This window comes from Lissotriton helveticus, chromosome 4_1 (genome assembly GCF_964261635.1).
Source record: "Lissotriton helveticus chromosome 4_1, aLisHel1.1, whole genome shotgun sequence".
Lineage (NCBI taxonomy): Eukaryota > Metazoa > Chordata > Amphibia > Caudata > Salamandridae > Lissotriton > Lissotriton helveticus.
In genome coordinates, this window is record NC_136063.1 from 1,648,669,522 (window position 1) to 1,648,687,692 (window position 18,171).

The 18,171-nt window shown below is 42.0% G+C and overlaps 1 long non-coding RNA gene across 2 annotated transcripts in view; it reads right to left on the reverse strand.

Moving 5' to 3' along the window:
* Positions 1 to 1,183: 1,183 nt before the first annotated feature.
* The window catches only part of LOC144829298 (uncharacterized), a 38,760-nt gene continuing 21,772 nt past the window's right edge, over positions 1,184 to 18,171 (reverse strand). Inside the window, exons 2-3 of one of the 2 annotated variants that reach the window (XR_013610627.1) lie at positions 2,048 to 5,214; positions 1,184 to 1,959 (exon numbers count right to left, since the gene is read on the reverse strand). This is a non-coding gene — a long non-coding RNA (uncharacterized LOC144829298). Of the gene's footprint in view, positions 5,215 to 18,171 lie in introns of both variants that reach the window. The other variant, XR_013610628.1, reaches the window with a different exon arrangement.

The window sequence follows — 18,171 nt, forward strand, 5'->3', positions numbered from 1 at the left end:
CAAATGAATGTTAATCAATTGTGCCCATATCCTGTGTGTTTCTACACACGAAAAAAGAAACCAATCAAGAAAACCTCATAACAAACTGTTGTGTTGATATGGATGGGTTAAACGAAAAGATAATTGGAAATCAATACATAATATAAAGACACTTTGACTTCTCTTTCAAGCTTATGTTTTTTTAAGTAACAGATTGTGAAGAATGCCCTAAGAGCCATGCAGGTTATTGTTATGGTGGTAGTACCCATCCAATACGAAAAAGGTCATTATGGTTCTAGTTTGGGCAGGGTTAATATGGTAGTGCCAACATTCGAAGGAAGTGGTCAATGATCTCTGGTTTCAAGCTCTGATATGTGAGACAGGGAAATTTCTGTCTACGGGACAGCTCCTATAATTGGTCATATTAATGAAACACTGATGTGGATTATCAGGCCCCACCTGTTACTGAGCACAGCATTAATGAGACACCAGCTATTAATTGCAAATTGCATTGGGTGCCCTTGGACTGATGGCCTCTCAGGAGCTTTCCAGCATAGGTGAAAGCATCTACAGAAGGGTGGCATGGTAGCAGTGGAACACAGTCTTGCATTTTCAGGGATTAGTCACTAAAGCTGAGAATCCCTTGTCTGGTAATCATGTATCATTTTATAGTTAATGCCACAAAACTAAGGGGTCCATTAGGATGACGTCATCCTTGAGTGCATGGGACCACCCGCCATAAGGGCGGGGGTCCCGTCCTACAGATTAGGATGCGCCCGCAACAGTGGCGGGCGCTTTCCGCATTTTTAGCATTGCGGCGGTCGGTGATCTGAGGCTGGTCTGCAGTTTGCTGTTCTAACTAAGGAAGAGGCTGTTGGGACTGTGCTTGGAGGCGATGGGTCCCCCTGCTTGAAGAAGGTTGTGCTTTGTGCTGTGTCTTGTAACCCCAAGAGCCCGAGGTAAGCTGGCTGCTTGTTTTGGAAACACAGGAACATAAAAGTTTCTAGAGAAGACTCTCAGATACGCCGTGGATGCGTGTGCTCTGTCTAGCCTGAGATAACAAAAAAAGTTTTCCTTTCTGTGTTTTTCAATGATAATATGACAATCACATCCAATATACACTGAACCAAATAAAATCTTAATTATAAAAATATATATTGGAACACGTAAAAATGTAAATTTCTTTTATTATTTCATCAAAAGATATTGTTGTAATTCTTAACACATTTTTGATGCAATTAAAAACATATACAGATACAAATCAGAATAAAAAACAGCATATCAATTTTTTTACAATGGGATGATTTTTACAATAATATGTCCAATGCTACAGACTCTTCAAGCTAATACAACACATATAGAAATGTATTACATTGCTTCTTTATAAAAACAATACATAAAAATACGAAATAACTTTCTCCTTGTGTCGACGCATTTCGGTGTGTCTCTTTAATTAGGAAAACATCTTCCTCAGGACTTCAAAGTTAAAAACACCTATTCTTCATCCAACATATCTAAAAATTGAATACATACAATTAGACTCATATAAAACGTGTGCTCGTTTAACATATATATATATTACTATCTTTGGTTCAGTGTACTAATTCTCTAACTCTATCAAGTCAGGAATAAACTTAAACCACGACACATGTAAAATAAACCCAATGTGCATGGTCCTGCTCTTTCTTTAATATCGTTGTAAGCGAGGCTATTTTGCAGATGTCACTTAAGTTATTTGAAAACAAAGTCTGCCATTAATGCGTATTAATTCAACCTGCCTATTGTGTCATTTAGCCTTAATATTTTGACAGGGTCTGGGCACTTTTCTGTACCTAATCTCTAATTTTCCCCTGTTTACATAGTACAACCTAGTGGCTTACCCTCATTCTTGGATCAGTACTTGTCACTCAGGTTCCAAAAATATATTCTTTTATGATTTTTAAGCCTCCATTGATTTCAGGTCAAAAATTTTATTAGAATCTGTTGGAAATATCAAGGGAAATTCTTACTTACAGATCCCCTAATAATGTTAGAGTCTAATAATTCCCATTCTTTTGTACATACTCACATAAGGGTTCTTTCCTTTAAACCACCTTTAGTCTGCAGCTATACTGGTGTTTATAAATTAGCCCATTTAATTTGAAATGCTGCCTGTGGTATTTGTCCCTGTAGTAAAAGTCATAAATATATCCTTTTAGTGGCAAGAATCCTCACACTAGATTATCTAGGCATTACTCAGTTTAGCTTATGTCTCTTACCCTTTGCGGAGAATATTTCATTCACGTATAAACCCTCTCCTGGATATTCGTAAAATGTTACTTGGGGCTTATTAAATCAGCCTTCAAAATCCTGCATCTGCAGCTTCTTTTTATTTTTAAATTAGGGCGATGCTCAAACCTGTATAAATAGGGATAAAATGTATTTGTTCTATTAGGGATTCTTGAAGGTGACATCGTGACTGTACTCACTTTATAATAATAGCATATAGTTATCCATTTTCACAATGTCCAAAACTATTGGCTCGACTAAATTTAGATTACCAAATATGCAGGGGCTCACCATAGCAATATAAATGCTCCTGCTACCTTTTTTATAAGTAGTCCCGTTTCATTAACTGTCTAGCCTGAGACCTTCACGAGTTGTGCCCTGTGATCTTGGGCCCCTAGAGTTTCAAGTGAAACTTGAACGCGCTGGGAGTGTGTTATGGTGCAGCCCGGGTGTTGGTGAAGAGCACCTGGGCCAAAGGAAGAAGCATGACTCGGATGCGCAGTGTGCGTGTTATGGTGCACCCAGGATGTTGGTGAGGAGCACCTCGACATTATGTGCACCAATGGAGGAATGATTCTCGACGCACTGGGAGTGTGTCGTGGTGCAGCCCGGGTGTTGGTGAAGAGCACCAGGGCCTCGTAGGCACCAAAAGAAGAAGTGAGTCTCCGACGTGCAAGAGTGTGTGTTGTGGTGTAGCCAGGGCGTTAGGGAAGAGCACCTGGACATCCTGTGCACCGGGAGAAGAGGTGAGACTCAGACATGCAAGTGTGCATGTTGTGGTGCAGCCAGGGCATTGGTGAAGAGCGGCTGGACATCGTGTGCACGAGGAGAAGAAGAGAGGTTTGAACACGCAGGGTGCGTGTTAAGATGCAAATCGGAGTATTGGTGAAAAGCGCTGCATCATCGTGAACACCGGAGAAGAGGCGAGTCTCGAAAGCACAGTGTGCGTGTCGAAGTGCAACCTGCGGTGCTGGTGAGGAGTGCCTGGTTTGAGTGTGCACCAAATAAAAGTAAAGTCTCCACAGTGCTGAGGGCAGGTTTCGGTGTGGACTGAGACCGACAAAGTGAGGGCCAAGTCATTGGGGCCCTCGGAGTCAATCAGCAGCAACCCGGACCAGCAGCCACAGAAGAACTGAGCCGCCGGCCCGAGTCCGCTGCAGCCCATGACGGAGTTCTGGATCAAGGCTCAATTCGCTGACGTCAGGGAGGAGAGTGGGATCGCGCTCCCCTAGGCAACGTGGATCAACACCTGGGGTGGGGTGGGGTGGGGTGCGGGCCCAGGGGACACTCTCTCGGCCTTCCGCTTCAGTCAGCTGCGCGAGCCATTGCTTCGGCTCAGTTCCCGGCCCGTGCTGACCCAAGACGGGACAGTACTGGGGCCTGAATTGGGAAGCCGTACTTTTTGTGTCATCATTTGATCCATATCGGGGGCACTGTTAACGCAGCACGTAAGACTGTCATATTACACTTTGCATTATTGCTGCTAAAGAACTATCAAACTGTCGTATGACGCCTGGCCTCAGTTGTGCCTGACGAACTTTATGCTGGGTGCCCTATGTTATTTTTTCCTTTGGAATGCTTGCCAAAGTTCAAATATATTTTCACTTTGCAAAGTTTCCTAGTCTACCACCAACTGTGCAAGTTTTTTTGTGTACGCTGCTTGATTATTTTGATCAAGTAGAATGAAAACATTTCCTCTAATTAAATCTCGTCAAGATAGAAAATGTATGCAGAAATTATTTTGGTAGGTTTACAATTAGAAGATGTTTTCAATGCACAATGACATTATGCAGAAGACCACTTCAGTTCTCATTATGAGTAGCTAGTTAAAACCCCTGTTATTTCCCCAAAGCATTATTACTGTTAAGGGTGTCCTATTAATTCTGGGGTCGATGAAATAGCGTGGATTAAGACATTTTGGGGAACAGAATGCAGAAATAGCTGTTTCGCCCTGATCCCTCCATGTTCCCATGGAGTTTCACACGTAAGCATCCGTAATCTCTTTGTGAAACACACATAAATTAAAACTCCAGTGAGCCACGTAAACCCTGTCACTTAGCCCATCGGAATTTATGAGCCACTTGTAATGCGGACCTATTTGTTTTAGAGGAAGTATATATTATTGCAGAAAGATCTTGTTAGTGGTAAATAAGGTCATCAATTATATTAGTATAAGAAAAAGTATGATTCTTATGAGAAAAAGTCAAAACCTTTGCAAACTTTTCAAGCTTCAACGTTTTTCATAGACTTTTGTGAGTGTTGTAAAAAAAACGTAGCAACGTAGCAATTTTGTACACCTCTATTTATAATTATCTATACCGTAATGAGAAATGCTGCACTGTTGTTGATACCTGCGTTGAGTTTCTATGGGGAGTTTGAGCTCAGCCTTGGGAGTTTGGTACGAGCAGACCGGTCTTCCTCAGAGAAATGAGCATGTGACACATAAAAAAATCCCAAGACAACATTATAGAAGAGCAATATGCAAAAAATAATTATCAAGCTGATGGAGTTAATAGGAAAACAATTCACTGGCTTAAATGGCATACAATTGAAGCAAATGTGATGCATGGATTAGGAAATGGGCTACCAAAAAATTTAAACATATCAATGGTTTGTTTGAGCTTTTCAAAAACAGTAGTGTTGGTGGACATTATATATCTTTTTTTACAGTAAAACAAGGCAAAAAAAGCAGTTCTTAGAAACAACCTTTAAAGCCAAAATACACTTGCATCGCAAATATCCATTTTTGGATAGCAGTGGGGAAAAGGAATATTCATCGGCTCATGTCGGCTATGCAAATGCTCCATATGTCCACACATCTACAAGGACCTCGTCCAGGACACAATGCCAACGTTTTTTTAAAAAAAAATAACGATCTCCCTACTTCTCCTCAAGACCACAGCAGCAACTCCAGTCTCCTCTAGACTCTCAGGTTTCCTCCAATCTCGCACAGATTTTGATCTTGGTCTTAAAACATTACAAAACCACATGTTATACAAAGGCATCAATTTATATGAAAACAGTTAAAATCACATTATATGCAAATTCGTCATCTTGCATGCAAAAGACGATTAAAATCACATGTATCCAATTTCTGGTAGCATAAGAAAGTTATTAAAAACCTTTTGCACACCTAGACATACATTTCCTTCGTTTCATAAAGATATTTAAAAACCAATAAAATGCTTTTGACAGCTACCGCAAAGCTCCCTAGGGCGCATGTCACAACTAAAACGCGCATTTCAGTTAGCAACATTACAGCATGCCTCCTTTCATACTACCATACTTGAGAAAGAGTGGCGTTAGGACTGCCTTCCGAGGTACCTGCATCTTCAAGCTATCTACAAGAATATGCAGGCCAGGCAGTCACACTTTACCTGTAACCCACAAGCTCATTTTCCTTGCTTATCGTGCATTGCGATCTTTGCTTTACTACTAATGTGGCAGGGTCTGTTCCAATTCTTATTGTTAAGATCTCCACTCCTAGTCTGGGATTTGGTTGAGTATCAATATACGGAAAGAAATCTTCATTCTTCCGGGATGTTAACATGAATTTTAGACAGGGTTTATCCTGGAGATCCTGCATATCTTGTTATCTGGTTTTGCTCTTATCCAGATGACGTAGGGTGCCCTTTGTGATCCCTGTCTGCTGAGTCTGGTTCAGGCACACTAGCCCCAGGATCTTGCATACTTTGCCCAGATTTCTTTGGCACTCTTGGCGCACTTCAACTCACTATGCAGGATCTCATTTTTGCATTTCAACAAGATCTTTAGCCCTTCTTCCCTATCCAGATGTCGCCTCCAGGATGTTAATTCTGTTTCCATTCTAATCGCCTGTTCATTGATGATCTCGGAAGTGTCAGCAAGCTTTTCAAGCAAGTTCCCTCTTCGTATTCCCAGTTCATTTTACCACTTACACATAGTAATTCAACTCCTCAATGGAATCATGGCCATGTAAGCAGTCAACACTGGTTGTAAGGACTTCTCTCATTTTTGGCCGCTTATTGATGCTAAAGGTCTTTCTTTTAGGGACTCAATTTGTTCTTTCCAAGTCAGGCTCTTTTCAAGCCAGAAACCTAAATACTTATATTTATTCCCAGTTTCTAATTTATTACACTCCAAATGCCATTCAGTTTTTATGATCTTTTTACAAATTGCCAAAACCTTGTTCTTATCCATGTTTATCACAAGCTTTTTCTTATTTCAATAATCCATAAATATAAATTCAATTTGTTTTCTAAGCCTTGTTTCATCATATCCATTATGACCAGGTAGTCGGCATATAGGAAGCATACCATATGGGTTCCATCCATTTTGGGCTGAGGTCTTCTGCTTCAGCTAACAAAGCTGACAAGTCCGCAATGACGAGAAGAGCAAGGGGGGCAAAACCCACCCATTCCTAAAAAGAATTTTACAGGTTGATCTGCCATCTGTGTCAATAATCAACTGAGCCCTGTATTATTATTAGAAGACTTGGGGGATTTTCATTTTAACCAGTGTTTTCCATAGGCATGTCCGATCGACTGAATCGAATGCTGCACAGAAGTCGATGAAGCAACAGAGCAATGTACCCCTTTGTACCACTGCCTTCCTAGCACATGATCACAGACAAAACAGTAGTCTGTCATTGAATGGCCTTCCTTGAATCCCCCATGTTGTGGTGGAACAATGTTATGGAGTTCGACCCATTCCTTAAGGCTTCCTAAAATGACCTTTGCAAACAATTTTTCCACTCAAGTAGACTGATCAGTTTATAATTTTGGGGGGTTTTTGTATCACTTTTCTTATGTAAAGGTCTAATAATTGAGCCCTTCCACGTTTCATGGAACTCTCAAGTAGACAAGAAACCCCCAAAATGCGCAATTTAAAAATATCGCACACCAATCAATTTTAGGTTTAATTATTATGCCGGGTAAATTTCCTGGCCCAGCCTCTCTGGTTACTTTCAAGTCCCCTATGATATCTTTAATATTTGTAGGGGGAATAGTTCTTTCATCTCGTCCTCTATTTCAGACCATGCCATCCTGCATTCTTCCTCCAGGTCTGCTCCATACACATCTTAAGGCGCCGTCTACTTTCTGCAGCCTAGTTGCTCGAGCTGCCATAACCTTTTTGTGTTTTGTGTTTAAATAGCTTCTAGCATGTTTCCAATACCCCTCGTTACGAGCCCTTTTTAGTAATTTATCAGTTTTTTTCTATTTTCTGTTAGGGTTCTCGAGATTTGTACCCTTCTCATAATCAAATTTTACTCAAGGTTCTTGGGGCCATATTATCAAGAAAGGGCGGTACATTATCGCCGCTTTTATCGGCAGGAAACTGCCGCTAAAGCGGCGATAATGGGCCTGATAATATGCCCTTGTGAATTCCCATAGAAGCCCAGGTTCCGGGGTTAACCTGGGCTTCTATGGGAATTCACAAGGGCATATTATCAAGGCCATTATCGCCGCTTTAGCGGCAGTTTCCTGCCGATAAAAGCGGCGATAATGTACCGCCCTTTCTTGATAATATGGCCCTTCCTTTCTTCTTTTGTGAACCTTTTACGGAGTCTACAGTCTTTGTCAAACCAAGCGTTCCTGTCCTTACCTCTGCCTGGGCCTGTTTCTGCTTACCCTTGTTTGCCTTTAGCTCTACCTTTAGATATTGTACCACCTGCAGGATAATGTTATCATACAATTCAAAGCTAACGGCCAATGCAGGTACCATATTTTGGCTCTGCTGGAAACTCGCCAATTCTTCTAGGTGGCTATCTGAAATCCTAGAGGTTAACCGTTTGGGATATTCTACCTCTAAGAAGGATATGAACTCTTGTGTGCCTTGAGACACTGTCCGAATCTTGGATCTTCAAGTATACCTTTTCTAATGGTGCACAGCATTCCTGCTAGGCAATCAAGCTACAATTTTGTTGGAGTTGGGAATTTGCTTCATTGTTGTTGCACCTCGTGTGCCAAGACACTGAGCTTCCTAAACGATTGTGCAATGGATATTTGGAATTATAGACAAGTATCCCGGAAGTCTTGTTTGATTTAAAACAAAATTTTAACTATTCCTCATACATTACTTTTTTAACTCAAATAGGTGGGTTATAATTCACCCTACTCCTAAATCTTGTGAAGTATATCTTGTAAAGGGAGCCTGTGAAGGGACAAAATAGATGCTAAAGAGGACATTGCACATGTTTGTATATATTGATGCACATTGTATATTCTTCTACAGAAATGAAGGAGCAAATATGCTTATCATCCACAAAAGACCATATTGGTCAGCCTGAGATGGATATTTTCAAACATAGGAAGGTTTCTGAGTGTAGCTGTATTTTTCAAACTATTTACTTTCTCTTGTATTTAGCTTTCAGGAACTCCCAGTTACCTATCTGTTAGACCTGGCATCTTTTGGCGTGCTTTCTCCTGACCTTTTGCATTCAGACCTCCTGTTTTTGACTGTGTGCTGGGCTTTGTTTTTGCAGGCTTTAGGACTCTATGCACTTTTTCACTGCTGACCAGGGCGGAGGTGCATGTGCTCTGTGTCTAAAATTTAACGGCATTTTGGTTCTTCATGATTTGCCTATTTCATTTACTTATAGGTCCATATTATGTGCACAGGGCCTGTAAATCAAATGCTACCAGTGGGCCTGTAACATTGATTGTGCGCCCACCCGAGTAGCCCTTTAAACATGTCTCAGGGCTGGAACTGCAGAGCCTGGGTGTGCAGGGTTGAACTGCCATTTCGACCTGACAAGTTGACCTACTCCTCAGGCCCAAACCTTCTTTTTAATTACACATAGGGCACCCCTGGAGCAGGCCCTGGAAAGCCCATGTGCAGGGTGCAGTGAACTTAAAAGGTATGACATGTACCGTTTAGTTTTCCATGTCTTGTTACGGAAATACTCTTAAATTCGTATTTCACTACTGCAAGCCTATCTCTCCCATGGGATAAACTTGGAGCTGCCTTGTAACATTTTGCAAGTGTAACTTTTAATTGGAAAAAAAGATAGGAAAAGTAAGTTTGGTGTCTCTGGACTCACAATTTAAAAACACATCTTCTAGTGAAGTTATCCCCAGTACAGAGTCTGGGCCTAAATCCATAATTTCTTTGTTCACAACGCCACCCGGATTTGATCTAACCATATTGAAATCAGTCTTGGCTCTGCTCTCTATTGGAACAGTCCAGCCCGAACTGCCAAGTCAGGTCCTCCCTGGACCGGAAACAAGCATCCTAGGATATTATGATCAGCAGTTATAGCTTCCACGCACATGCTTCCTAGGATGTTATAATCAGCAGTCCTCTCACGTCTAGTATGTGTATTCCTGTGACTCAGCTATGCAGAAAGTCTCATGTCTTGGAAGGAAGGCTGTGGTGGAGCTGTACAACTTCACAACATTCTAAGATGGTTGCTGCATTGACCTAGAAGAGAAGGCATTCCAGTTTAATAAGACACAAGTAGCAGCCCGGTACTTAAACCCCCATGGAACGCAGGCAAGATTCTGCTATTGTGGAGCTGTGGCTCTTTGCATCATTGTTGGTTCTGCATGTTCGTTCCTGCTGGCCCTGGGACGTATGATCATTGGAGATTGTTCCTCTATCTGTCAGCTAAGTGTGCGAGCGGATGTACAATTGGCTGCAGCCTTGCGGTTACTTTGTGCTTTCCGTGCAGTGTAGCTGCTTTCCCATGAACTTGGGACAATTCCACTACTACGCTTGCCTGTACAAGTATTTCTAATAGCATTGTGCGCTATTATGTCCTGGCAATACTTTCTAGATCTGTAACATTACAGGTGGTGGCAACCAGTTACACTGTTTACGGGGAGGCGAGGTTTCTTTGCTCAATTAATGTTTCTTGAGTGTTTATGTATTGCTTGTTCCCATATGTTTAAAGAAGAGGAAAGCGTGTATTGTTTATTTGAGACCAAATGTCATTGAAGTATTCTAGAAGGTACTAATGTGATTTAGCTCTCTTTAAAACTTGTATAGGGAATACTGTATTAATGTATATTTCTTTTATGTATGCATTGCCCTGTGAATTTTGGGGTAGCCATTGTGTTTATGTACACACCAGTGACTCAATCATCGGTTTGGGTGTGGGTACTTGTCTTTGGTGTATTTGGCATTGTAAATTGTTCCATATTATATTTGCATGGAATGAATGCCTAGTTGGCATTGGGTTGCTTGAGCTGTAAATGTTGACGTTCAGAATTTCCATATGGAAAGCCATATGATTCTTTTTTTTTTAAACTGTTTTTATTAACACAGAGTTAGCCAATACATTGTAATACACATATTGCATATTAAGTACATGACATCGGAAGATCATATGACAGTGAGTCTGGGCAGTAATGATATGCATATAGGTTACACCAAGTTATCCATCACTAGACTGTGCTCAATATGAAAACCTTCCATGTAATGTGGGCTCTCTGGGGGGTGGGTAGGGCAATCCACTCCTCACATTCTCTAGACCTCAGTATGCGGGTGGGCGTCACCCCTCCTCTACCTCGAGTCGGTAATAGCTCAAACAGAGGTTCCAGATGTTAATTAACTTTTGGGGGAATTCTCTCGCCTTATATGTCACCCCTTATGATCCATGCTCGATCTCCACTCTTCCAGTGTCGGGAGATTGGGGACTCACCACTGTTGGGCTACGTCTCTTTTTGCAACTGCCAACCCTAAGTTACATAATAAGAGTTTACTGTGGAAGCGATCTATTTCAGTGGGAACCCCCAATTGAATGTACTTGGCATCCATGGGGGTTGTGCTCATAGTATCTTGCTCAACTCTCTTTGTAGATGGGACTAGTAGGTTTTAATATGTTGACATTCCCAAAGTGAGTGAGTAAATGTGCCCCGTTCTGTCTTGCAGCATAGGCAGTCGGGTGTCTCTGCTCTTCCCATTGTATGCAGGGGTGCCCTGTCAATATATACCCTGTGAAGGATTTTGAGCTGTATCAAGCAGAGTCATGACTTGCTAGCCACCTCCCTTGGGTGCATTAAGGCCACTTACCAGTCAATATCCTCGAATGATCCTGTGGTATTTTCCTTTTTGGATCTAAGGAATTTCAGATTGTCTGGGATATTATTGATTGGACTTCTGTATATCCGTGAGACTGCTTTACTGGACATTTCCTTCTGTAGTAATCTACGTTCTAGGGGCACAAAGTCAGGGACATCAGTGGCATCTATACTATCCGCCCTCCAGGCATGTTTCAGTTGGAGATATTTCAATATTTGGGTGTCACTCAATTGGTACTCAGATTAGGGCATGAAACAAAGGGATCAGGGCTCCTTCTTTTAAAATATCACCAAACCTGGACATTCTGACTGTGTCCCAGTGTCAAAAACTTTGGAGCCTATTTATCTCTGACATTCTTGTGCCTTCCCAGAGTGGAGTCTCCCTCTCTAGCTTCTTATCCCATTGCATTTGTCGTTCTGCCCCTTCCAGGCCTCTATTGATCATTGGGTGGCTGGTAATAATCAATAGAATCCTGCACCCCCATAAATGTAGTGGATATATGTATGCTTCTGGAATTGAAGCCTTTCCAGGGCATACATAGGTTGCGTGTCCTCCCAGTATGTGTCCCCATCATTAATTATCACCAGGTGTGCTGCCCTGTAGCAGGACTGTATGTCGGGTAGGGCTATTCCCCCATTATACTGACTACACTGTAGTGTCTTCAGTTTCACTCTCGGGTGGCCCCGTCCCACAGAAGAGTGCGTAGTTCCTCATTAATCATTGTAAAAATTGTCTCTGGCAATCTACAATATGTATTTTGCAATATGTAGAGTAGTTTTGGGAGTGTAATCACTTAATACATGGCTGCCCTGCCCAGAAGCATCAAAGGTAGTCATCTCCACCTTTACACATCTTCGCAGAATTCTGCTAGGGCCCACTTGATGTTCTGGTTAAGGTTCGCCATTTTATTGGTAGTTATATATAGGCCTAGATAATGAAACTCCTCCTGGACTACTCTAAGGCATCTCAGAAGTCCCTGGGTGTCCAGAGTCCTCCACAACCACTTAGAGGCTGGATTTGTCCCCCTGCATGTCTGCTGTACGCTTCAAACTGTTGTAGGGTCAGGGGAAGTGTCTTGTCAGGGGTGGTGACGTACAGCAGTATGTCATCAGCGTAGACTGATATCCGTTCATCCCGGAGGAGCCCTGTCTCATCACTGAACCCGCACATTTCAAGGTGCACCCTAATCAATCATGTCAGTGGTTCTAATACCAGAGTGAACAATAGAGGAGATAGAGGGCAACCCTGTCTAGGGCCTCTTTGTATTGGGAAGGCGGTCAATAGCACATCATTAACTCGCAGTCTGGCTTTCGGGGTGGTGTATAGTAACTCTACCCAGGCCATGAAAATGGGACCAAATCACAACTTTAACAAGGCTTGTCCCATGGATGGCCATTGGACGGCATCAAAGGCCTTTCGGCATATAATGAGAGAAAATCATGTGGGGTGGATCTACCTTTCACCGTATCTAACCAGTTGGCGAGACGAAAGAGGTTGAAGCGCGTAGCTCGTTTAGGCATGAAGGAGGATTGGTCACAGTGAATAAGAGATGTGATTACAGGAAGTAGGCGAGCTGCCAAGATAGAGGCCAGGATCTTTGTTTCTATGTTAAGTATCGATGTAGTTCAATATAAACCACAGTCTGTGGGGGTTTTCCCAGCTTGTGGATCACCACCACTGTAGCATTACAGAGATCTGGCAGGAGTGTTTTTTCAACTTGTGCTGCAAGGTACATATTTAAAAGATGTGGGCCTAATAGGTTAGCGTTGCATTTGAAAAATTCCACCTGGATTCAGTTCGGACCTAGGGTTTTCCCAGTTTTTGCCTACTAGTTGCGTTCATGACTCTTGTCAGGGAGATATCTTTTTCAAGTTCCTTTAGCTTTTCCCGAGTGAGGGTAGGAGTATCAATTGGGTGAAGATAACTACTGATTTGGGCATCGTTTGCAAGTGGTCTGGCATTATGAAGCTCTGCATAGTCTCTGGCAAAGGCACCCGCTATGGCGGGTGCCATGGTGTGTGTCTCCTCCTTGTCACATATCATGGCGACCCATCTCAACACCCATTTCTTCTTATCCAGCCAAGCAAGCAGTTTCCTGGCTTTGTCTTCAGTTTTATAAAGTCGGTGTTGTGAGGCCTGCAGCTGGGGTTTCACCTCCCGCTCCGCTAGTATTCGATATGCCCTCTGCAGCCTAGGTATCTCATGACCCGACAGCCACTCGTGCCTGTGTGTCTAATCGAGCACCAGCCACTTCACTTGGGGCAGCAGCTTTTCTCGCTCACAACATGCACTAGGGGTGGCAGAGACGTCGGCCGCCTATACAGCAGGGATCGAGATCAAGTGCAACCTCCCTCATGGTCTCTGCTTTGGTCACTCGTCCAATATCTCCGGTAGGCCGCCATCGCCGGAGGACTTGCCAGTGCACAGCTTCTCTCACCCATGCGGTCCCTGGGGCACCTCGTCTCACTCTCCTCAGCTGTCACAACCCATTGGATCAACAGGGACCCCTTCTTTAGTGAATGCCGGTTATCCGCCCGTCTCTCGGAGTGTCCTGCACTGAGGTAGTGACGTTTATTCCGCCATTTTGGGTGTGCGATGTGTTGCTCCGTCCTGTGCTGCAAGAGCTTCTCCGGGGCTGTTGTTTTGTCTTTTATCAGTCGTTACACAGTTAGTTTAGCGCAAACAGTAAGTGGCACTGCTTGCTAGCGCTGGATTAGAAGGCAGAATATAAAACAGGATTTCAAATGGGCTGCCAGAGCTCCGGCAAACGCAGCTAACCAGCCATGTTGCCTGCCACTCCCCTCGCACATGATTCTTGCTCATTCTTTGGGCTTTTTCTTTTAAGTTATATTTGTTTTCACAGGTTTCCCTCCCAGCCATATCTTCCCTATTCTCTTCCCCCCATTTGGTCTCTCTGTTACTCGAATGATAACAACACAGAGCTGGAGCTGCCACAATGTGGGCCTTTGAGGGAGGTAATGTTCCTGAGGATCTTGAACCTGACATAGGACCAGTTTTTGGGTATCACCTCTCATGAGCCAGGATAGTTTGAATCCATTTGCATGGTGAGCATGGGACCCATGTCAGGTCATCTCCGTCCCACTTGGGATAACAAATGCAAACAGAAAAATGAATAGAAGAAATTCTGAACAACGTCAAACACTCACCCCCAGTGGAGAGATCTGGCCTTAGTCTATTGTTTTTTTTTTTGCCCACCACGCTACCAGAGTTTGGACCTAACCTTTTAGAAAGATGGCATTTTCTTACTTAAATCCTTCTGTGCCTTCTGCCTGTCTCATGACTGCACGTCTGGGTTAGGTGACAGTTGGGCTTTGTGCATTCCCTCTACACAGTCACACACAAAGCTAAGGAGTGCCATCACATTATGATAGAGATGAGCTGACACTTGCACCTGAAAACAACAATGTCTGTCCCCACACAAAGGGCTGCATACCACCCTGTAGGGAGACTGGAGCCTGGGAAGAGAAGGGCAAGGTCTTGTGCACTACAAAGATCTTTCTTTGAATTCTCCCTATTTCTTAGGCTAAAATGGGTATAAGTTACTGACCTCTGACACCATGTTCTTAGAGCACTTCAGGAACTGAGGAAATTCTAACGGTTGTGCTGCCAGGAGGGACTGCCACTTTGCTGCTTGCTTTGCTGTGTTGGCCTGCTCCTTCTTGCCTATACGTGAGAGGACTAGACTTGACTCTCTACACCCTGCAACTCTAAAGTTTCTCCAATGGCTTGTTGGCTTGCCTCCTGTTTTCTGAAGCCTCAAGGGGTAAATGGTCAAAATATCGATTCCAAAATATAGACAAACCAAAATATCGAGTCCAAAATATAGAATGGACAAAATATCGGATGGACAGAATATAGACATCAAAAATATCGTTTTGAAGGTAAGTAATGTAATATCGATTTTAAAAATATAGACAGTCAAAATATCGAAGTACATAATATAGTTTATTAAAAATATAGAATTTTTAATAATATCGAATTTTTTAAAGTGTTTTTTATGTTAGTATATGTGTGAAAAGTGTATATATTTTTGTAATTTATTTTAAGTAATTAATTTTATGTTATTTAATTATTGTGTAATTTAATTCTGTAGCGGGTTGTGGGTTTATAGGGGAATAGGGTGGTAAGTAATTTAATTATAATTAATTAAATATGTTAGTTAATTAATTGGTATTTATTTAGAATTAATATTTAATTAATTTTTAATTGGTAATTAATTAATTCTCAATTGATAATTATTTTGTATTAATTGATTAATTGAGAATTAAATTTATTTGTTTTCTGTAGCGGGTTGTGGGTTTATAGGGGAATAGGGTGGGAAGTGATTTAATTATCATTAATTAAATATGTTAATTAATTAATTGGTATTTATTTTGATTATGTTGTTAATTCATTTATAATTGGTAATTAATTAATTCTTAAATGATTATTTTTTATTAATTGATTAATTGATAATTATGTGAATAAATATTAATTTATTTTCTGTAGCAGGTTATAGGTTTATAGGGGAATAGGGTGGGAAGGAATTTAATGATAAATAATTAAATATGTTAATTAATTTATTGGTATTTATTTTGAACAAATTGTTAATTAAAGTTTAATTGATAAATAATTAATTCTTAATTGATAATTAATTTTTATTAATTGATTAATTGATAATTATGTGAATTATATTAATTTATTTTCACTAGAGTGGAGTAGTAAAATGTAATCCTATGCTATCCAACGCTTTCCCTACTGTTGCACTCTCTGGAGTAGGAATAGTAATTTTTACCACTACGCTATCCAACGCTTTCCCTACTGTTGCACTCTCTGGAGTGGGAATAGTAAATTTTACCCCTACGCTGTCCAACGCTTTCCCTACTGTTGCACTCTCTGGAGTGGGAATAGTAATTTTTACCCCTACGCTATCCAATGCTTTCCCTACTGTTGCACGCTTTGGAGTGGGAATAGTAATTTTTACCCCTACGCTATCCAACGCTTTCCCTACTGTTGCACTTCCAGGAGTAGGAATAGTAATTTTTACACCTCTGCTATCCTACGGTAATAAAATTGTGTATTTTTTATTAATATTATGGTAATATTACCTACTGGCGGTCGCCAGTAGGTATATATAGTTAGGATTTTTTCTCTATGGGATTTTTGAAAATTCTATGTCTAATAACTTTGGCGTTTGTGGATGGAATTGGCTGAAATTTTCAGGAAAATGGAACATTTTGTTTCTGAGCAGCCCCCGAAAATTTGGGGGGGTTTCGTGAAGGGGGGGCCGAGAAAAAAGGGGGGTCCCAAAACGTGTTTTTAACATTGAGTTTTCCATAGGGCGGTTGGCCTCACTTTTAGCCCGAACGGCTGAATGGATTTCCACGAAACTTGGCAAAATTGTAGATATTGTTTGCCCGATGTGCCTTTGCTAGGTCTCAAGATATGTGGTCCTGTGAATTTTGAGTAAATTAGGTTTAAAAAAAGATATATATCTAGAGCCGCGCCCGGTACGCGTACCGGGGAGCGCTTCAGGCGCGCCACGCGACTTGCGCACGGCAAGCTGATTGGTTCTCGGGTGTCTGTAAACATTCGAAACAGTCCGCAGCGGCCGCCATCTTGTGTCTCGGTGGGATTGAGACACAAGAGGTGGCAAGAATCAAAGGGGGGAAATTAGCAAAAGGGGGCAGGGTACACCCCCCTGACCCCCTACTTTTGATGTGGGGGCCATAAAAGGCTCCCGCGGGTGAACATTTTTTTTTTTAAAAAATCGATTTTCGCGGGGGGGAGCGCCCGGTACGCGCACCGGGGAGCTTACGGGGGAGCGTACCATGGAGATTAAAAATGACAGACTTTTAAAAAAAAAAAAAAAGCTTCTTTTTATAAATTGGAGGTAGTTCTGAAAAGAACTTTTTATTTTTATTTTGTTGTTTTATATATTTTTTTTGTTTTTGTTGTTTTATATTTTTTTTAGACTTTTTAAAACAATTTTATATTTTTTTGGGATTTTTGTCAAGGGAAAAACAAAAACAGGGATTGCAAAACTGCTCAATAGGAGCAAAAAAATTTGAAAATTTAGGGACTGGCAGAGCAGCGGTGTTGCTGCTTCTTTAGGGCAATCAGTTCAACACTCTGCTCCCCATAGCAGAACAGTTCGTCACACTCCGTGCACAAAAATGTGATGCCTGCAAACACCGGCTGAATGTTAGGGACCATTCTTCCACGGGGTGGTCCCGAAGGTGTTGCTCCACCAGTGGAGGTGCTGCCGCCATCTGTTGGTACATTCCGGACCAGCTCTCTGACACTCTCCCTGGCAAAGTTGTTAGGGTGTCTTCTTTTCACATGCCTGATCAAATTAGCATTCCCAAAACTATATTTTTTCAGAGGATTGCCTCTGGATAAACTACTCCCACATATTTTGCAGGTTACTTTGGGAGCGTTTACTTTTTTCTGTCCTTCAGGGATGTCGTAAAATTTCCAGATGAAATGGGTTTTTTTCTTTTGCTGAGGAGGGTCCTCATCTAAAAATCCATCTGAATCACTGCTGGATGACTCTCTTGCAGCCATTGCTGGAGATCAGAAAAGTAGGAGATAGAGTAGACAGAACAGCTCTTGCTCTCTCCAAGTACAAAGCAATAGTGAGAGAAATGGGTGGGTTTCACACAATTTGGAAAATAAAAAGTTCTGCACCAATGAAAAGTGTTATTTTAAAGTCACATGGTTTGACGCGCTTACGCTACGCGCCCCGGGGCGCGCCCCGGGCGTGTATCGTAAGCGCATCGGGGCGCTTACGTTGTGCGATCGTATGCGCTTCCGGGTGCGCTTACGCGGTGCGTCATAAGACGCATCTCGCGGCTACGCGATACGTGTCTTATGACGCAAGGCGTGGCGGCTACGCGATACGTCACGATGTTGTTTTCG